At 44.2% G+C, this 23,579-nt stretch overlaps 1 protein-coding gene across 1 annotated transcript in view; it reads right to left on the reverse strand.

The window, feature by feature from the left end:
• NMBR (neuromedin B receptor) overlaps nt 1-23,579 on the reverse strand; it is a 356,579-nt gene that overhangs the window by 274,522 nt on the left and 58,478 nt on the right. The window lies entirely within an intron of this gene.

Here is a 23,579-nt window from a genome sequence, read left to right on the forward strand (position 1 = left end):
ACTAAAATGCTCCTAACAGCTTTTTTTTTGAGCTTGTACAGTAAAAATGCTAATACAACACTAACATTCCTAAATGTTCTAAACGCTTGTAATCGATACTAAAACGCTACTACAAACCAGCAGAAAAACACTATTATCAGCCTTCTTCATCCAGCTTTTTTCTTTCTAGCATTTTTTATAGCATTCTTTGAGCTTATAAAAAACACTAGTGTGCATGAAGCCTAAAAAAACTTAACATGAAGTCAGAGGGGGAAGGCGTACACATGCTACAGATGCCATACTTTGCTTCACATGATAATGAATCTAACTTGTTGTTGTTGAGTTTGACAAGTGGCATTGCCTGTTAAAATTGCCTGTTGAAGTCAAAGGGACCGTGCTGCCACTGTGAGCTACTGTAAATCCTTGGCTTGTGTTTGTGATGCAGTACTTACAAGAAAAGTTCTCCTTTAGCCAAAAAAAGGTATAAATGCCTGGAAGCTGCTACTCTACGCCTTCTGAAAAGCAATCCACTAGAGTGGGTGGTAGAGAATGCCACTGTGAGCCAAATCCTTGGCTTGTGTTTGCGATGCAGTACTTACAAGAACAGTTTCCCTTTAGTTAAAAAAGGTATAAATGCCTGGAAACTGCTACTCTAACACCCTCTGAAACACAATCCACTAGAGTTGAGCAGTAGAGAATGCTACAGGTGTAAATGAGGCCTTAGGGCTAGTTCACACTAGATGCAGTTCAGTGCACTGTTTTCCATATATTCCAGTGGCCCTGGTTCACACTAATGCAGTTCCAGTCAGTTTCCGGTGCAGCAAAAAAAATAGTACATGCATTTTTTCTGCACAGAACCATACTGGAAAATGGCAAACTGTGTCAAAACTGCACCGGAACTGCATGTGGTGTGAACCATAAGCAAAAATGTATCTGGAATGCATCCAGAGTGCATTTTTGTAGTGTGAACTGGCCCTTACAGGTGATGGCTGACCTTATACTAAAGGACTAAAGCTCGTTCACTTTCAAAGTGAATTTTCTTTTTGATCGGGTTGAAACTGTGCTGACAGCAAGCACCAAATTATGCGCAGAGTTTCTGTTTCTGCACTTCTATAGTAAATCAGGGTCAGTGCCTGAATTTGTTGTATATCTTGCATGTATTAGGTAATGCTTGGCTTACCTTCGATTTACACCACTGCACTATGCACATGCTAATCAATCAGAATTAGACAATTATTTTATAACACAAAGCATACTGTTTAATAGTTCCTATGTGATAACGTCAACTATCTATTAAAATCATCTTAAAGATTAGATGGAAATAAACTGGTGAAATCTGATTAATATCGCTTGGGGACAATTGACAATTGCACAACACTTTGATGTTCTGTCCTCCATATGACAAGTGATATTAGTCGAATGAAATCATAGGCCAGCTGTTTTAATCCACAGGGAAAATACCTATGCGAGGATGAACTACTGTGTTGCATTGCCGGTGATTGGAAGGGAGCTGACATGGCTTTGTGTGTAATTGTGCAGAGAAGCGCAAAGTAATTTTGAAATTGGAGCTAATAAAGTCTTAGAAAAGCATGTTACTTTGGTTATTCTTGCTTTTGTATAGAAAATGTAATTTACAATCATGATCTTTACGTGAGGTAACACCAATGCGTCCTATATCTGTAAACGCTGTCAACTGAAACTCTGGGCTAATTATAATGTCCTAAGTATAACATATGGCAAATCTATTCATCTTTGAATTGGACAGACATTTAATCCTTCATTAGTGTGCAATGTTAAGTCATGCTGCTGTCAGTATGATCTGAGCTAGCAAGATGACTGCTTTTGAAAGTTTGCAATGTAGTTTGACCAGAATTCAGACAGAAAATGTTCCAGAATGTTAAAGCTGAACTCTGTAAAAACAGCTGAATACAGAGAGGAAATACGTCCATGTGAGGCGTTTTACCTGTCAAAAGTATTTGCATTTGCACAGTGGCTAAATGGTTAACACTTTTGCCTGGCAGTACTAGGGTCATTGGTTTGAATCCCAACCACGACACCCTCTGCCTGAAGTTTGCATGTTCTCCCTGTGCCTGCGTGGGTTTCCTCCCACACTCCAAAGCCATGCTGGTAGGTTAATTGGATCCTGTCTAAATTGGCCCTAGTATGTATGAATGTAAGTTAGGGACTTTAGATTGTATGCCCCTTGAGGGTTAGGGACTGATGTGAATGTACAATATATATGTAAAGTGCTGCATAAATTGACAATGCTATATAAGTACCTGTAATAATAATAATCCATTCATGATGTTTACATAGCTATGACACACAACACAGTTTTTCCTGACGGGATAAGGGACATGTCAAATGTCAATAACCAGAAACTTTTCCCAGTGTCAACTTTGGTCACAATTTTTTTCCATCATCAGTGCAAATGGTCATTTATTATGAGGTTACTTACATGTTATAACACTATTTAATGCACATTTAAACTGGTACTAAAGGTTTCACTTTAAACAATAAAAAATAACAAACATGTCATACTTACCTGTTCTGTGTAATGGTATTGCACAGAGCAAGCCCCAGTCCTCCTTTTCTAGGTTCCTAGGTTCCCCCAGCAGCGCTCCTGGCTCCTCCCCCTTTCTGAGTGCCCCCAGAGCAAGCTGAACTGTACATAACTGATAGTATATACTCCATAGATTAACAGGATTTGGACTCCTGTGTTTTCACTGATGAATCATTAGTTTTTGTGGTTTTAACTAGTGCATCTTTCTTTTTTGCAATTTTTATCACAAGATTCACGTATGTTTTTTTCTTTTTTCCTTCCCTACTCTTTAGGGCGATGCCTGACATCAGACCTTTGCCTGACATCTCTGTCCCTTCACATATATTTTATTTTAGCTACCTATTATATGTTTGACACCTTGGTCAGTGACCCCCATTGTGTGGTTCCTATGTTGGTCTCCTGCCCTTTCCACAGTTCCCAGACAAAATTACTCCCATAGTGCTTTTTCATTGCCCTCCACTGGATTTTATATCTTCACATATGTTCTACTGTATAGCTGGTTACTGGATAAGTTAAGCCTTGTATTGTTTAGCAACTGTTTTTGAAAAAAAATGTTCCTTATGGCAAATACTTTCTTGGCTATGTTGCTTGGTTTCTTAGTATGACATACTAATGAAAAACATCTGTTTTTCTACAGATATCCTAATAAATATTACTATCTCCAGAAGAAGTGAATGTTGCTTCACGAAACACGTTGAGTGTTAGGCTATCAACTGGCTATTTCTATATGCATATACAGTATAGTATCATATTATTTTTGTATATGCTTCATGTAATTGTAATATGATTTTATTCCTGTATTTGAATACAAATTCTTTTTTTTAACAATGTTGTAATTGGTTGTTGTTCGGTGTAACTCAAAGTCCCATGGGCAATTTTTGTATTTGAGAGTTCTTACAAATAATATAGCCATGGGTTGGGGAGTCTTAAAGTCAAACTCAGAGAATTAGACAAAATCCACCCTTGCAGTGGGTCCCTTAATCTCCACTACAAGGGTTAACTACTCCTTAAATCAAGGGGTGTAGGAATAAGGAGTAATACTCCACGCTTCCTGCAGGTTCTCTTCATCAATGCTTCAACCAATCTCTAATGCCTCCTCTGTAAGCCACAGTTGCAAGCTTTCCTCCTCCTTAATAGTCCTGCGTTGTACATGATGACATCAAAGGACTGCCCATAGCCCAGAGTGTGCAGAGAGAAGAAAACAGCTTGTGAAATACCACTAGACCTAATGAGCATTTAAACCTTGCAGTGATTTGTCTAATTCCAGAAGTCTCCAATCATTTTTTTATTTTACAAAGATTTTACTCTAGGTTATATAGTAAATATACATAAACTTACATTATACATTAAATATACATTCAAATTCTGTCAGTAAACTTCTCTTCTAAACTTTGTAAAATTTTCTGAGAACAAGACTTTCTTAAAGCTTCCAGACACAAAAACTAATCTACATACCTAACTCAACAGCTACAGATAGAAATCTACTTTAAATGCACCAAATGCTTTTACAAACCCAGATCACTGTGCTGTACATAGCCTGTGCAGAAAGCTTCACCCCCCCCCCCATCTTCCCAATAAAATAAAGAAGAACTCAGGGATAGGGAAAAAAATCACCCATTAGTACACCCCCCCGACAAAAAACACTAAATAGTTAATACATTTATGAAAATCCTTACCACTAAAGAGAAAAGTCTAATTGAATTTTCAGGAAGTCATCTCTGTAATTCAAAAGATAACAGTATCTGCTCTGCCAATGAGGTGTAACAGCAGGGATTACATCATCATTACATCCTCTCCTCTCTCTCTGCAGTAAAAGGAAACTACAGTTCCCATCAACCCCTGGGAATTGCATTGAGTATGGTTGCTGATTTGATTCCTTTTCTGATCTCATACAGTCAGGTCCATAAATATTGGGACATCGACACAATTCTAACATTTTTGGCTCTATACACCACCACAATGGATTTGCACTGAAAAAAACAAGATGTGCTTTAACTGCAGACTGTTAGCTTTAAATTGAGTGTATTTACATCCAAATCAGGTGAACGTTGTAGGAATTACAACAGTTTGCACATGTGCCTCCCACTTGTTAAGGGACCAAAAGTAATGGGACAATTGGCTTCTCAGCTGTTCCATGGCCAGGTGTGTGTTATTCCCTCATTATCCCAATTACAATGAGCAGATAAAAGGTCCAGAGTTCATTTCAAGTGTGCTATTTGTATTTGGAATCTGTTGCTGTCAACTCTCAAGATGAGATTCAAAGAGCTGTCACTATCAGTGAAGCAAGCCATCATTAGACTGAAAAAAACAAAACAAACCCATCAGAGAGATAGCAAAAACATTAGGCATGGCCAAAACAACTGTTTGGAACATTATTAAAAAGAAGGAACACACCGGTGAGCTCAGCAACACCAAAAGACCCGGAAGACCACGGAAAACAACTGTGGTGGATGACCAAAGAATTCTTTCCCTGGTGAAGAAAACACTCTTCACAACAGTTGGCCAGATCAAGAACACTCTCCAGGAGGTAGGTGTATGTGTGTCAAAGTCAACAATCAAGAGAAGACTTCACCAGAGTGAATACAGAGGGTTCACCACAAGATGTAAACCATTGGTGAGCCTCAAAAACAGGAAGGCCAGATTAGAGTTTGCCAAAGACAAAAGTGAAGGGAAAATGCCCCAAGAATGAGCAGGAACTGAAGACAGTTGCAGTAGAGGCCTGGCAGAGCATCACCAGGGATGAAACCCAGCGTCTGGTGATGTCTATGCGTTCCAGACTTCAGGCTGTAATTGACTGCAAAGGATTTGCAACCAAGTATTAAAAGTGAAAGTTTGATTTATGATTATTATTCTGTCCCATTACTTTTGGTACCTTAACAAGTGGGAGGCACATATGCAAACTGTTGTAATTCCTACACCGTTCACCTGATTTGGATGTAAATACCCTCAAATTAAAGCCGACAGTCTGCAGTTAAAGCACATCTTGTTCGTTTAATTTCAAATCCATTGTGGTGGTGTATAGAGCCAAAAATGTTAGAATTGTGTCGATGTCCCAATATTTATGGACCTGACTGTATACAGTTTGTACTAGCTATTTAGTCTCTCTCCTCTCTCCACATAACTACCACACAAATCTGCACTAAAGTTAAAATGTGATTTTCTTTCTCAGCCTACTACTTCCTTACCTAAGTGGTTCACCTTGTTGCACAATTTTGATTCACTCTTGAGACTTACAGTTAACTACTCTAAATTGACTGCCATGCTTGTTGGCATTCCTGCTTCTCCATGTAAATCTCTCCAGTTCTCATTTCACCTGATCCATGGAATCTATCTTGAACCTAGGTATTTCCCTAACAGCTACTACATCTTCTGTACATTATTTCCACTAAATTACCTCCCTAGCCCATGCAAAATTCATAGTATGGAAAAGCTGTGGTCAGGGGTGGACTGACAACTAATGGGGCCTCCGGGCAATAGGGGATCATGGGGCCCCTGTGTCCTTGCCCAAACTCAAAAAAGCCTATGAAAAAGGTACCAGGGGCATCTCATGGGGCCCCCTACTGACCCCTGGCCCTTGGGCAGTGCCCAAGTTTCCAATTGGTCAGTCCACCCCTGGCTGTGGTCCACTTACTGTAAAAAATATATTTTCTAGGTAAAGTAGTTGCAATAAAAATGAATGTACTACCTAAAATGTTATACTTATTGTTGGCACTTCCTATCTCGGTTACGAAATCCTTTAAGATAAGATTCAAACTGAGATTAATAAATTAATCTGGCCTGTGAGTCACCTCTACCCACAGGTGATCCAGAGGAAGGCAAAGAAAACCCAATAAAGCATGGTCTAATTTGCTCTAGTGGGGAAATAAATTCCTTCCTGATCCCCCAGGATGCAATCAGATACTCCCTGGACCAACCAGACCTGACATTATTACTAGAGATGAGCGAATCGAACATGGCGAAGTGGAATTCGTTTCGAAGATCAGGAAAAATTCGATTCGCGCCGAATCCGAAAATTAGCAAACTTCGGATGCACGAATCGAATTTTCCCAAAAATGGCGGCGACATGTGTGGCGACGGAGCGGGGATCTCTGGGAAGGCGCGCAGACAAGGCGCGCTGACCCATAATGCATTCATTCATGACATGTGATCGCATTAGCCAATCAGCAGCCAGCCAGCCAGCACTGTGTAATGGTGGAGCTATAAATTGCGGCCATCTTAGAATTCTCCATTAGCCTCCGGTCATTCAAGAGAGACAGACCTGTCTGTATTAGGGACAGAGTTAGGGCCACAGAGACTTTAGGGCCACAGAATCGTTACTCAGGGACACAGAATCGTTACTCAGGGACACAGAATCGTTACTCAGGGACACAGAATCGTTACTCAGGGACACAGAATTGTTACTCAGGGACACAGAATCGTTACTCAGGGACAGACACAGAATTGTTACTCAGAGACACAGAATCGTTACTCAGGGACACAGAATCGTTACTCAGGGACACAGAATTGTTACTCAGGGACACAGAATTGTTACTCAGGGACACAGAATTGTTACTCAGGGACACAAAATCGTTACTCAGGGACACAGAATTGTTACTCAGGGACACAGAATCGTTACTCAGGGACACAGAATCGTTACTGAGGGACACAGAATCGTTACTGAGGGACACAGAATCGTTACTCAGGGACACAGAATTTTTACTCAGGGACACAGAATTGTTACTCAGGGACACAGAATCGTTACTCGGGGACACAGAATTGTTAACCAGGGACACAGAATCGTTACTCGGGGACACAGAATTGTTACTCAGGGACACAGAATCGTTACTTTCTGCTTCACAACCACTATTGAATTAAAGAGTATGTCAGACAACACGCAGAGGAGTGGCAGAGGAGGCAGTGTTTCAGGAGCGAGCAGACGTGGCAGCAGAGGAAGGGGTCGAGGCAGCACTAGTCGCAGCCAGAGGCCAGTGCTCCTGGTGTCATCCAGCGGTTGTGTCTCCACCGACAACCCTGCCGTCATCGATTGGTTGACTCGGTTGTCTTCCTCTTCCCAGGTCACCTCTGACACCTACAGCCAACGTTCGGTGGGTACGTCAGACACAACCGTTAGTTGGCATGGCCCGGGAGCAAGCCCACTGAAATCACGTGTCCTCTACCTGCCCCTGTCCTTTGGTGTTCCCTCACCAAGCGAAGTATCGCATGCTGTGGGCTCAGCCCCACTGTACAGTGAGGAAGAGCTAACAGAGGGCGGTCAGGAACGGGGGGAGACATCCGCCTCTTCAGCAGCCAGGCGAAGAAGTACTGGCGAGGAGAGTGGCTCGGTAGCCGGTCTAGAGACAGGTCTGTCTCCTGACCCACACGCAGCCGAGGGGGCTAGTAGTGACGCGGAGACCCTAATTGATGATGATGAGGCTGATCGCACTTGGCAGCCTCGTCGTCATCAGGCTATTGCTTCCGCATCATCAGGAGAAGAGGGTGCCAGCTTGGCAGCGAGCAAAACAGTCGGTGGGTTGCCCAGGAGGCAGCAGGGTCGCAGCAGTGTCAGTGGAGGCAAACGGCCACAGAGTAGAGCACCAGCTCCACTGCAGCCTACCACCACGGCCAGTAGTGGTGCCGGTGTGCACGGAGGAAGTAGCAGTCAGCCAGTGAGGAGTAGCGGGGGCAAAGTGTCCTACTCGGCGGTGTGGCAATTTTTCGTCAAGCCGCCCGAGGAAGTAAACGTAGCCGTATGTCGACTATGTGGCCAGAAAGTCAAGCGTGGCCAGGGGGCCCATGTTGGAACTACAGCGTTGCGTCAGCATATGCAGCGTCGCCATTCGGTGGCCTGGGAAAACCGTGATAAAGATACGGCGGTTCTGCCTGCCCCAGCCCCCGCTCCATCACCCGCTCCGTTACTTGCTCCGTCACCCGACGTCAATCGCCCTCTATCAGCCAGTCAAGGCTCCAACACCTCTGCTGAGGGGAGTTGTCGCTCGTTGGCATCTTCCGCTCGTTCGGATGCTCCTTCTCCTGCTACTCCTCTTCACGGATTCCGTCAGCAGTCTTTCTTGGAATCCGTTTCCAAGAGACAACAGTTTGCGAGCACGCACCCGACGGTGCAGAAGCTGAACATCCTCCTGTCCAAGTTGCTGGTGCTGCAGTCCCTCTCTTTCCAAGTGGTGGACTCAGCACCTTTCCGAGAAATGATGGCTTGTGCCGAGCCGCGGTGGAGAGTGCCAAGCCGGCATTTCTTCGCCAAAAAGGCAGTGCCAGCCCTGCATTCACATGTAGAAGAGATGGTGGGCCAGTCTTTGAGCATGTCGGTCTCTGCCAAAGTGCACGGCAGCGCCGACGTGTGGAGCTGTAACTACGGTCAGGGACAGTACATGTCATTTACGGCCCACTGGGTGAACGTGGTGCCGGCACAGCCGCACCAGCAACTTGGACAGGTCACGCCGCTTTTGCCTCCACGTTTGCACGTCCTTGGTCCAGCAAAGATGTCCGCCTCTACCACCTCTTCTTCCGCCGTGTCCTCAGCCGCCACCCCCGTGCCAAGTCCCATTACCCGACCGGCATATCACATGTGCAGGGCGCAACGGTGTCACGCTGTGCTGCACCTGGTATGCCTTGGCGAACGTAGTCACACAGGGGAGGAACTTCTGAGTGTAATGAACAGAGAAATCGACAGATGGCTGTCTCCGCGCAAACTGAAAATCGGAACCATGTTGACCGACAACGGAAAGAACATGGTGTCTGCTCTGCGTCAAGGAAGGTTGTGCCATGCGCCATGCATGGCTCACGTGTTCAATCTGGTTGTCAAGCGGTTCCTAAAATCCACCATCCCACTGCAAGACATCCTTAAAATGTCACGTAAACTTTGCATGCATTTCAGCCATTCCTACACCGCAAAGCACACCCTCCTTGAGCTGCAGCGGCAGAACGGAATTCCACAGCATCGCCTGATCTGCGACGTTGCAACAAGGTGGAATTCAACCCTACATATGTTAGAACGCCTTTACGAACAGCGAAAGGCCATCACCGATTTCCTGATGTTACAAGCGGATAAAGGTACTCCCCTGTGTAACTTAGATGTCAGCCATTGGCAGCTCATGCGTGACACCTGCCGCTTGCTCAGGCCCTTTGAGGAGGCCACGCTATTCGTGAGTTGGCAGGACTATGGGATGAACGACGTCATTCCTCTGTTGCACGTCCTGGAACAAATGCTGTTAACAATGGCTGGTCAGGGTGCGGTAGACGTGGCGCACAGATCTCAACGCCACATGACCCCTGTGGGGGCAGGACAGGAAGAAGAGGAGGAGGTAGAGGAGGACATTGGTGCTCAGGAATTATTGAGTGAAATGGGTGGTTTTTCCACTCAGCGGACAGGAGTGGAGGAGCAGGAGCATCTGGTAGAGGAGGAGGAGGAGGAGACAGAGGACCCAGACGCACCGTGGCAGTATGCTGTGGAGATGGAGGCAGGGAGTCCCTCGCATTCCTTGGCACAAATGGCCCATAGCATGCTCGGTTGCTTGCATAGCGACAGCCGAATAATAACCATCAGACAGAGGGATGACTTCTGGCTGTCCACCTTGTTGGACCCTTGCTACCGTTCAAAAATGGTGGCCTTTTTCACACCTGCTGAGAGGGAGGCCAAAATAAAGTACTATAAAAACCACCTATGTAGTCAGTTGGTCTCTGCCTTTCTGCACCAACGTCCATCCTCAGACACTGTGGGCCCTGTGCGCTCGCGTTCCGCTGCCATGGCAGCAGGGGAGGGGTGGGGTGGTAGGAGCAGTGGCAGCTCCACCAGCAGCGGCTGCCTCAGTCTGCAGTCGATGATGAGTAGCTTTCTTCACCAGCGCAGTGAGGAAACTACTAACCAGCCGCAGCAGCAGCAGCATCAGGTGGACCTGGAGCAGGACCTCAAACAACAAGCTCGGGCCTACTTGGACAGCACCCTGCCAACCGAGGTAGACAATCCCCTTGACTACTGGGCAACGAAACTTGACCTTTGGCCCCAACTAGCTGAATTTGCCCTTGAAAGGCTGTCATGCCTGGCCAGTAGCGTGGCATCGGAGCGCGTGTTTAGTGCGGCAGGAGGTATTGTAACTCCGCGGAGGACACGACTGTCCACCCAAAGTGTGGAGAGACTCACGTTTGTGAAAATGAATCAGGCGTCGATTAGTCTGGATTTCAAACCACCAGTTCCTGACACAACTGACTAAATCCGCCATGAATCATGCCCCAAACATGTTATTATTTTTAACATAGGCCTCTGTATGGCCTTCAATTTAAGCTGCTTATGCTTCACCACTCTGCCATGGGCCCCTGTACCGCCTCCTCTTGCTGCTGCCAGGTCCAGAGTGTGTCATGGGTCCCTGTACGGCCTCCCATTGCTGCTGACTTCATCGCCAGACTCTGCCATGTGCCACTTTCAGGTCTCCTTACACTGTTGGTGGGTTCCATTTTGTGATAGGGTGCTGTATGGCCTTCCATTGCTGCTGCCTCCACCGCCACCCTGCGCCATGTGCCTCTGTCGTCTGCTCACGCTGGTGATGGCTTCCGCTTTTTAACCGAGGCCTGTGTTTGGCTTCCGAATACTGCTGCATCCACCGCCACCCTGCGCCATGTGTCTCTGTCGTCTGCTCACGCTGCTGACGGCTTCCGCTTTTTAACCTAGGCCTGTGTATGGCTTCAGAATAATGCTGCCTACACCGCCACCCTGCGCCATGTGCCTCTGTCGTCTGCTCACGCTGCTGCCAGGTCCATACTGATTCATGGCCCCCTGTACCGGCTCCTCATGAACGTGGTTCAGCGGGTTTGCATCACTTAACGGCAAATCGTTGACAAACGCTGGGACGTTCAGTGTTGTGCGCATTAAGCCAGACACCAAAGGGCAGCACAGACCTGTTATTACTCACTCAAGCATGGCTGAACAAAACCAGTCTCTACCACAAATTGGACCCAGACCTGCCCAGGGTCTCGTAAGTAGATTGCACGGAGGAGTAGAGTTCGTTATTGGAATTAACTGTGAGGGACTTTTAAACCTAGGCCTGTGTATGGCCTTCAATTGAAGCTGCTTCTGCTCCGCCACTCTGCCATTGGACTCTTGATAGTCGTCTCCCCACGCTGCTGCTGGGGGGACTTTTTAACATAGGCCTCTGTATGGCCTTCAATTTAAGCTGCTTACGCTCCGCCACTCTGCCATGGGCCCCTGTACCGCCTCCTCATGCTGCTGCCAGGCCCGTAATCTGCCATGGGCCCCCGTACCGACTCCTCATGCTGCTGCCAGGCCCGTAATCTGTCATGGGCCCCTGTACCACCTCCTCATGCTGCTGCCAGGTCCAGAGTGTGTCATGGGTCCCTGTACGGCCTCCCATTGCTGCTGTCTCCATCGCCACACTCTGCCATGTGCCACTTTCAGGTCTCCTCACACTGCTGGTGGGTTCCATTTTGTCATAGGGTGCTGTATGGCCTCCCATTGCTGCTGCCAGGCCCGTAATCTGCCATGGGCCCCCGTACCGACTCCTCATGCTGCTGCCAGGCCCGTAATCTGTCATGGGCCCCTGTACCGCCTACTCATGCTGCTGACAGGTCCAGAGTGTGTCATGGGTCCCTGTACGGCCTCCCATTGCTGCTGTCTCCATCGCCACACTCTGCCATGTGCCACTTTCAGGTCTCCTCACACTGCTGGTGGGTTCCATTTTGTGATAGGGTGCTGTATGGCCTCCCATTGCTGCTTCCTCCACCGCCACACTGTGGCTCCACACTCTGGTTTTGGCCCCGTGACTGCCCAAATGAGTGAAGTGTGCGGTGATTCTAAGATCGACGGCACTCATCTGCATGTCATACTGACTGACAGTATTATTTCTCTTTCCCAGCAGACTCCAAGGGCATTTAAATTAAAGGTACAGTGTTCTGCACTAATATAAAGGCTCTCTGAAGCCTAGAAACACCCTTTTTACACGTTAAATTCGCAGCGAATATATTCGCCTCGAATCGAATTTATTCCGCGAATTCGGCGAATCAGCCAAATCGAATTTTTGAATAATTCGCTCATCTCTAATTATTACCTCTAAAAATTAGTATCCAATTATATTTTGTGCATTTAGAAATGCATTAAAAAAATTTTTAAATCTACTGAGCTAGCCAGAACTAGTTGTTGAGGGAGTCTATTCCACATTTTCACAGCTCTCACTGTAGAGAAGCTTTTCTGTATGTGAAGGTTAAAGTTATTTTCTGTAATGACCTCTTAGACCACTTATGTACTTATATTGCATATTAAAAAAATACATTTTGTGCCTATCTGTGAATTTTCCTTTATTTTGGCATATCTATTTTCTGATCTTGTAAAGTCATTAGAACATCATAATGTACCATTCAGTAAGCAAGGAAAATGTTGGAAAAGGCCTGAGAGCCATTTGGTGAATTATTTTCAACAAGACAGTTTTAAATGAATGGCTCACGTCAACATTTCAGCATTCTAAGCTTTTTTTTTTTCACTGCTGTCAATTACGACTTTTCTGTAAACATATATTCTCGGGTCTTTGAAAATAAATGTATGAGCACACACAGGAAAAATAGTTACATATTCAATGGTAAATGAAAAGCTGCTAGAAATGCAATTTAATATTTCAGTTTATTTAATAAGGGGTACTAAATAAAAATGAAATGCTTGACTTTTTCATGCAGTACTTACAATATCTTCTGAAAAATGGGTCACATTCAAATATATATCCATATATATCAGAAAAATATTATTTCCCAGTAGTTAAAAGAAGGGAATAAAATATTGGGTTAAACACATCAAGCTGTTCTCATTCTTCTGCTGCAGAATTTTGAAAGAGGTGTATAAAAAGCAGAACATTTAATTAAGTACTCTGCATATCCAGTAAATACATTCTCTCTTCACTATGCCTCATTGATGTATCCAGTTTGCAAAAGATAGACAGTCACTCAAATGGAACAAAATTTCATCAAGAGCATTCTTATATTCTTCTTTTGGACATGCTAGTTAGTTTAATTAACATTGAAAGCATTAAAGTGTTTAATGATATTCTGTTTTTATATGTGTCGCTAGGCACATGGAAGTTAAAAAATTTTAATTTGTACAAATGTAGGGATATTTTTTCCTAAATGATCAGGGTAATTTGCTGACATTTGCAATTTGTGACTAACACAGACCTAAATTTAATCACACAACACAAAAGCCCACAGGATCTAATTAGATCTTAATCTGTTAATCTTTAACATTTGCCAAATGCCATACAAAGCATATTTTCCAAAAGCAGACAATGTATAAAAACATATTTCCCTTTGACATGTGCACCCTATTACACTTTTGCAAATGTTTATTGTAAGAATTAAAAGAGAAAATTTTAAAAAATCATTATAAGTACATAAAAATACAAAAATATGCCTCTATATATAAAAAACAAAACTGCATGTTGTAGATGTATGTACATTCATACTTTATCTTTTAACTTTCATCTACTTTTGAGTTTTATATCTATAAGGGAGCTGAAAAGGCAGCAATGGAATTGAACATGGGCAATCATCAGGGACCACTGAGGAATGAGAACTGAACAGTTTTGGGTTTAATCATAAAAAAGGTAATTTTATGAATGGGAGTTTGCAAATCTCTTATGCTCAGCCATGCTTTAACCATCCTTAGGGAATCCACTGAACAGGATGGCCCCCAAATAACCAGCATTTACTCAAATGACCTGCAGGATCCAGCAACCTAAATATTTACTCAGCTACACACTGATAAGTCTTTTAAGGGTGCCAATGGCTTCAGGTGAACATAAGACACCACAGTGGCCAAAAGTTTGTCATTTTCTGAATGAGGTAGAGATGTCTCCTATAAAACAGTGACATTAGCTTACAACTTACATTTTAGATTTCCTATGATTGTGATTAATAGTCACATTGACACATACAATCTTCTAGTCCTGGGCACCATTTAAATGTACAAAATTAATGCAAGTTTACAGTGCATGATCTGACAGAGCTGTAGTAAGGGTTACTGAACCAATGTAACAAATACACCAATGACAGCTAAAGGGCTAAATAATCCTGTATAGCTTTATCAGTGTTGTTTAGGTAAAGTCTAAAGCTGGCATATGGGCATATCAAGATGCCCATCCCTTTTTTGGCTAATGTGCAAAATCCAGTTCGACCAAACTGGACAATTATGTACATTTACAGATGGCAAATTCCCGTAGTAGGCAAATTCTAAATGTAGCTACATAATAATTTTATGCATGTGCTCATAGAGCTCCTATACAACCAAAAGAATCATGTCAGCCATCAAATCTGAGGCAAGCCAGACATAGAAGGTCTAAAACAGCAATGGGCAAACTACGGCCCGGCGGACCTTTTAATCCGGCCCGCGGAGCTAGGCTCCCGCTAGGCTCCTCTCACAGTCCGCCCTGAAGACAGGTGTAGCATTAAAATCTGTCTCCTATGAGGATCTGTCCCCCTCGACGTATCTGCGCATGTGCCGGAGATCGCCGATCGGCTGCTAATGCCTGAAACTGGCACATGCGCAGATACGTCGAGGGGGACAGATCCGCGTAGGAGACAGATTTTCATGCTACACCGGAACGGCGCGGGAACACGGCGAGAGGAACGCGCGGAGCAAAGGTAAGTGAATTGACACAGGGGGGACTTGGGGACTTAATATGGGGGATGAATTAATATGGGGAATGAATTACTATAGGGGGTATGAATTACTATGGGGGATGAATTTCTATGGGGGATTAATTACTATATGGGGGATTAATTACTATGGGGGATAAATTACTATGGGGGATGAATTACTATATGGGGGATGAACTACTATATGGGGGATGAATTACTATAGGGGGGATGAATTACTATATGGGGGATGAATTACTATAGGGGGGATGAATTACTATATGGGGGATGAATTACTATGGGGGATGAATTACTATATGGGGGATGAATTACTATGGGGGATGAATTACTATATGGGGGATTAATTACTATGGGGGATGAATTACAATGGGGGATGAATTACTATATGGGGGATGAATTACTATGGGGGATGAATTACTATATGGGGGATGAATTACTATGGGGGATGAATTACTATGGGGGATGAATTACTATATGGGGGATTAATTACTATGCTTACTATGGGGGAATATTACTATACTTACTATGGATGACACATACACATCATTCATCTACTCTTGGTCCGGCCCCCGGGTCCAATATATGAACCCATTGCGGCCCTCAAGTCAAAAAGTTTGCCCACCCCTGGTCTAAAACAACCTATTATGCTTGATAATCACAATACAATCTGGTGAGTAACAGTTCTGCTTTTCCTTGCTCTAGTTTTTATTAGTCAGCTCTGCAGTATATTTTTTTTGTACCTGAATGCAAAAAGTTCATCAATCATGTGTAATTACAAACATTAGGCAATACAACTGGGACCGTGGTGTAAAGCTGGAGGAGATTGCATGTCAAAAGCATTTAGGATATAATGCTTTGATCAATCAGGATAATTTTACAAGTCTTTTCTACTGTCAGTACTTTAAGATGAGATGTGAAACCAATTTATTATTAACTGGAATGTCCACTTAACATTGAATTCCAACAAACCAGCAGACCATAACTAAATCATTTTTTCTAATTTGACCAGTGTTGGATTTAAGAAAAAAAACTTTACTGTAAATTATATTCTAATATTTATCTAGTTTAAAATTACATTTAAATGATGTTTCTGGTACAAAGCAGAGAAAAATGAATTGCAAATGAAAAAAAAATATTTTTCTGTATGTTTTTTGTGTGACATGGAAAAACAGAACAAACAAAACAAATAATAAAATAAATAAAACAAATAAATAAAAGGTAATAATAAAAGTACAATAATAATAGTATGGTATTAATGGATTAAGCTTAATTTAGGGTTAATAGGAGGTTAAATATGAACATAATTAATTTAAGAAATTGAAAAAAAAATTTTTTTTTAGATAGTTACATAGTTAGTTACATAGTTAGTCTGGCTGAAAACAGACAAAAGTCCATCGAGTTCAACCATAAAAAAAGTTATAAGTTATAATCCTACACCCACAGTTGATCCAGAGGAAAGTAAAAACCTAGCAAAGCATGATCCAATTTGCTCCTGCTGGGAAAAAAATTCTTTCCTGATCCCCCGAGAGGCAATCAGATATTCCCTGGATCAACTTTACCTATAAATGTTAGTATCCAGTTATATTCTGTGTATCTAAGAAAGAATCCAGGACTTTTTTGAAGCAATCCACTGAGCTGGAGCTGAAAAGTTTTAGAGGCAGAAAACAAGAAAAAAAATATTCTGAACCAATGGACTGCAGACATAGTACAGGAGATGACCAGAGACTGCAGACACAGTACAGGAGATGACCAGAGACTGCAGACACAGTACAGGGGATGACCAGAGACTGCGGACACAGTACAGGAGATGACTAGAGACTGCGGACATAGTACAGGAGATGACCAGAGACTGCAGACACAGTACAGGAGATGACCAGAGACTGCAGATACAGTACAAGAGATGACCAGAGACTGCGGACATAGTACAGGAGATGACCAGAGACTGCGGACACAGTACAGGAGATGACCAGAGACTGCGGACACAGTACAGGAAATGACCAGAGACTGCAGACATAGTACAAGAGATGACCAGAGACTGCGAACATAGTACAGGAGATGACCAGAGACTGCCGACACAGTACAGGAGATGACCAGAGACTGCAGACAGTGCAGGGGATGACCAGAGACTGCGGACATAGTACAGGAGATGACCAGAGACTGCGGACAGTACAGGAGATGATCAGAGACTGCGGACAGTACAGGAGATGACAAGAGACTGCAGACAGTACAGGGATGACCAGAGACTGCAGACATAGTACAGGAGATGACCAGAGACTGCAGACATAGTACAGGAGATGACCAGAGACTGCGGATGTACTACAGGAGATGACCAGAGACTGCGGACAGTGCAGGAGATGACCAGAGACTGCGGACATAGTACAGGAGATGACCAGAGACTGCGGACATAGTACAGGAGATGACCAGAGACTGCGGACGTACTACAGGAGATGACCAGAGACTGCGGACAGTGCAGGGGATGACCAGAGACTGCGGACATAGTACAGGAGATGACCAGAGACTGCGGACATAGTACAGGAGATGACCAGAGACTGCACACAGTACAGGGGATGACCAGAGACTGCGGACATAGTACAGGAGATGATCAGAGACTGCGGACAGTACAGGAGATGACCAGAGACTGCAGACAGTACACGGATGACCAAAGACTGCAGACATACAGTGAGGAACAGGAGTATTTGAACACTCTGCGATTTTGCAAGTTCTCCCACTTAGAAATCATGGAGGGGTCTGAAATTCACATTGTAGGTACATTCCCACTCTGAGAGACAGAATTAAAAAACAAAATTCAGGAAATGACATTGTATGATTTTTAAAGAATTTATTTGTCTTGCACTACTGAACATAAGTATTTGAACACCTAAGAAAAAGAAAGAATTCTGGCTCTCAAAGACCTGTTACTGTGCCTTTAAAAAGTCCACCTCTACTCCACTCATTAATCTAACTTAAAAGCACCTGTCTGAGCTCTTTAAAGACACCTGTCCACCCCACAGTCAGTCAGGTGCCAACTACTACCATGGGCAAGACCAAAGAGCTGTCAAAAGACACCAGGGACAAAATTGTGGACCTCCACAAGGCTGGAAAGGGCTACGGGATATTGCCAAGCAGCTTGGTGAAATAGATCAACTGTTGGAGCAATTGTTAGAAAATGGAAGAGGCTAAAGACGACTGTCAGTCTCCCTCGGACTGGGGCTAAATGCAAGATCTCACCTTGTGGGGTATCACTGATGATAAGAAAGGTGAGGAATCAGCCCAGAAATACAAGGGAGGAGCTGGTCAATGACATGAAGAGAGCTGGGACCACAGTTGCAAAGGTCACTGTCGGTAGAACACTACGCCGTCATGGTTTCAAATCATGCATTGCACAGAAGGTTCCCCTGCTCAAGTCATCACATGTCCAGGCCCGTCTGAAGCTTGCCAATGACCATCTGGGTGATCCAGAGGAAGCATGGGAGAAAGTCATGTGGTCAGATGAGACCAAAGTAGAACTTTTTGGTCTAAACTTCACTCATTGTGTTTGGAGGAAAAAGAAGGATGAGTTGCATCCCAAGAACACCATCCCTACTGTGAAGCATGGGGGTGGTAACATCATGCTTTGGGGGTGCTTTTCTGCGAAGGGGACAGAACGACTGCACTGTATTAAGGAGAGGATGAATGGGGCCATTTATTGTGAGATTTTGAGCAACAACCTCCTTCCCTCAGTCAGAGCACGGAAGATGGGTCGTGGCTGGGTCTTCCAACATGACAACGACCCAAAGCACACAGCCAGGATAACCAAGGAGTGGCTCCGTAAGAAGCATATCAAGGTTCTGGAGTGGCCTAGACAGTCTCCTGACCTAAATCCAATAGAACATCTTTGGAGGGAGCTGAAACTCCATGTTGCTCAGCGACAGCCCCGAAACCTGACAGATCTAGTGGAGATCTGTGTGGAGGAGTGGGCCAAAATCCCTGTTGCAGTGTGTGCAAACCTGGTCAAGAACTACGGGAAACGTTTGACCTCTGAAATTGCAAACAAAGTCTTCTCTACCAAATATTAACACTGATTTTCTCAGGTGTTCAAATACTTATGTTCAACAGTGCAAGACAAATAAATTCTTTAAAAATCATACAATGTGATTTCCTGAATTTTTTTTTTTAATTCTGTCTCTCAGAGTGGGAATGTACCTACAATGTGAATTTCAGACCCCTCCATGATTTCTAAGTGGGAGAACTTGCAAAATCGCAGGGTGTTCAAATACTTCTGTTCCTCACTGTAGTACAGGAAATGACCAGAGACTGCAGAAATAGTACAGGAGATGACCAGAGACTGCAGACATAGTACAGGAGATGACCAGAGACTGCGGACGTACTACAGGAGATGACCAGAGACTGCGGACAGTGCAGGAGATGACCAGAGACTGCGGACAGTACAGTAGATGACCAGAGACTGCAGACAGTACAGGAGATGACCAGAGACTGCGGACATAGTACAGGAGATGACCAGAGACTGCGGACACAGTACAGGAAATGACCAGAGACTGCGGACATAGTACAGGAGATGACCAGAGACTGCGGACACAGTACAGGAGATGACCAGAGACTGCGGACAGTGCAGGGGATGACCAGAGACTGCGGACATAGTACAGGAGATGACCAGAGACTGCGGACATAGTACAGGAGATGACCAGAGACTGCAGACAGTACAGGGGATGACCAGAAACTGCGGACATAGTACAGGAGATGATCAGAGACTGCGGACAGTACAGGAGATGATCAGAGACTGCGGACAGTACAGGAGATGACCAGAGACTGCAGACAGTACAGGGATGACCAAAGACTGCAGACATAGTACAGGAGATGACCAGAGACTGCAGACATAGTACAGGAGATGACCAGAGACTGCGGACGTACTACAGGAGATGACCAGAGACTGCGGACAGTACAGTAGATGACCAGAGACTGCAGACAGTACAGGAGATGACCAGAGACTGCGGACATAGTACAGGAGATGACCAGAGACTGCAGACACAGTACAGGAAATGACCAGAGACTGCGGACATAGTACATGAGATGACCAGAGACTGCGGACATAGTACAGGAGATGACCAGAGACTGCGGACATAGTACAGGAGATGACCAGAGACTGCGGACAGTACACTAGATGACTAAGAGACTGCTGACCTTTGGGGATAGAGGGGGAGCGGGTACCTGAATTTGACAGGTACCCGCTCCCACTTCCGTGGAGTTGTCCTCCCTTTAATGTGGGCACCCGGCTGACAGCCGGGTGCCCAGTGCGCATGCGCGAGAAGCATTGCACTTTGTGATTGGTCCGACACCTTCTGGGACCTGTCATGTGTCCCAGAAGACGCCGTACCATTCACAAAGTGCAGCGCTTCTTACACATGCGCACTGGGCACCCGGCTGTCAAGCCGATATCCTACACTAAAGAAGCCAGCGCGGGAAGACTGTGCAGCACTGGACCAAGGAACAGGTAAGGTCCTGCTGCAGAGCTGAGCGGCCGACACGGTATTCTGACACGGCGGGGGTGGAAATAGCAGACCGGCCGCTCCATATTCGCTCCATAAGACGCACTGACATTTTCCCCCCTTTTTGGGGGGGGGGAAAAGTCCGTCTTTAGGGAGCGAAAAATACGGTATTTCATTGCTTTCATTTACAGGTCAAAGGTCACACATATGAATCTGAGGTCTACACTTGAATGAAATAGTAACAACAATATAACAATCTTGTTACACTGTATTACCCAATACCACTTGCAGACTACTGCAGTAATCTACTGTATTTTATACAGGAAAAGCTGCATTTTAAAAGTCACTACTGCTTTATAAAACAAAGCAATTATTGGCTCTTATTTTGATAGCTGGTAATTGCTGTTAAATGCAGAAGGGGGAGCATCTGCAAGGGAAGTCAGTTAAAAGCAGGAGATACATTTTAGACACATTTTGATTTGTCAGCACCATCACATGGGCAGTGCTTACTAATCAAAACCCATCTGCTCCTGGAAATGTTGACAGAGAAGAGGGAGAACAGCAGGGATTTCAGATCCCTGGACAGCTGGACCAGCTGAGGGAGTCCTGACAGCTCAGGATTGTGGTTCCTGGTGACGTGATTCCATGAAATGCATTGAGGCCTGGACATGGTCGTCATTTCTGGTCCCTTCTACATGTCACTGCCGGTGATTGATTTTGACTCTTGGAATTCACACTGGCTGTAATACAGCGAACGGCGAGGCGTAGAGTCTGAGATTCAATCTGTGTCTTATTTAGGTGTCTGGAGGGCACAATACCATGTAAGTGCAATACTTTTATGTACTTATATTGATTCCATTAAACATATCACACTATGGGAGTGATCTTTTCTCTTCTTTTTTGAGTATATATGGGGTTGATATTCTTCTTTGTATCATCAGAAGATTGCAAGAGTCTCTGCTGTTTTTTCCATTTCCCTTCAATATGATGATGTTATGTGGATATTGAACATGCTGCTCATGATGGACATTTGGTAAGTTGCCAACATCAGTACACATTGTGAAGGATTATCGGATCACCTGTATTGCATGTGTTTCATGGGCACATCGAAAAGACGTTCTCTATCAGTACATCACTGCACTGATTATCTATTCAATGGATACTTCACTTATTTACTTTAAGTAATTATATCAATGGACACTTCACTTATTTATTTTATGTAATTATATGAATTATTTTTTATTTCACTGATTTATTTGGTTTACTCACGAGTAGTTGATACGTACAATGTTTATGCATGTGTTCTGCATTATTTAAAGATTATGGTATATATTAATTATCCTATTTTATTGTTCACGTCCTATCGAATTTGTGAGGGCACATATATTGGAGACAAGAGCTTTTTTTGTTTTTGATAATGGGGGAGTATGGGCTAAGGTCACCCATTGCAGTGGGACTATTCTCTATGTGTCTTTGAGAAGACATGCTGTGTCTTTTAGTGAAAACAACTAGGCCCAAGGTTAAGTAAAGGCTAGTGTATACACAAACCCATTCAGTTGGTGCTGATAAGGGGTGCAGGCAGCTGGAAGTGACAAAAACACTGTAGGCATGTATTGGAAAGGAACTGGTGACAGAATGATTCACAAAGCACTTCAGAGACAGAAGCAGCAGTGAGAAGGTGCTTCTTCTATACTGAACATCAGGAATAGAAATTGCAGATGATGCACACATAAATGCTCCACCTTGCAGATGACTTCAGCGGGCAGTGGAACACATTGGTGACCAAATAATCCACAAAGCACTTTAGAGTAGCAGTGGGAAGATGTTCCCTCTAGACAAACAGAACGCTCCACTCAGCAGATGACGTCAGCACTCAGTTCCCTCATCCTCAACTGTCACCACTGTAAGATGGCTGTAGTCCCTGCTGGACACTGTGTATGCACAGCTAAACTGACTCTAGTCTAACTATATCTGCTGGCTGCTGGGGGACAGAAAATGAGCATGTCAGAGCTCAGTGTGACAGCGGTAGATGTTACAGCAGACCAAAAACTGTGGCTTGGCTATAGGAAAGCTGTGGCCCAGTATAGATGACCCTATAGTAAAAGGGTCCCTGCTGGGGATATTGAGAAATGGCTCTTATCAACAATGGAATAATATGGGCTCATGTGACCCATTCCAGTGGGACCTGTCCCCTGTGTGTGTTTTAGAAGACCTGTTGCACTGCCTAGTCAAAAATAACTAGTTCCAAGGTGAGGCAAAGGCTAGTGTACTCACAAACCCAGTTAGTGGGTGCTAATAAGTGGCACAGGTAGCCGGAGGTGACAAAGTCACTGTAGGCATGTAGAGGAATGGAACCAGAGACAGGATGATCCACAAAGCCCTTCAGAGGTAGGAGCAATAGTGGAAAGATTCTTCCTCTAGGCTGAATGTCAGGAATAGGAATTCAGAGCATGCACACATAACACTCCACCTTTCAGATGATGTCAGCACTCAGTTCTCTCAGCCTTCACTGTCATCACTGTAATATGGCAGTCATAGGAATGGTATCAACTGTAAAACAATTTACATTCCTACAGCCTGGCTTTCTATACCTAATATTCAAGTTCTCAGGGCCTCGATCACACTAGAGACTGCTACATGGCTTTGGACCTGGAGAATGCTCTGCAGCTAACCAGCATGGTGCACAAGTGACTTGGAAATGTAATAAAGCAGTATTCAGTGTCTGAAGGAAACATCCAGGAAAACACTTAAATCCTACAGTGAATTTGAATATGGCTTCCAATGCCAATCTGGTTCAACCCAAATGGCATTACTTTTAAAGGTATCTTAAAAGACTGGGTAACATCACAGGCTGTGCCACAGTTCTATACCTGCAGAGTGTTTTGTGGCTAACTAACACAGTACACAATGGT

This window comes from Staurois parvus, unplaced genomic scaffold (assembly GCF_062004578.1).
Source record: "Staurois parvus isolate SC_StPar_1 unplaced genomic scaffold, SC_StPar_1.0 ptg000165l, whole genome shotgun sequence".
Classification (NCBI taxonomy): domain Eukaryota; kingdom Metazoa; phylum Chordata; class Amphibia; order Anura; family Ranidae; genus Staurois; species Staurois parvus.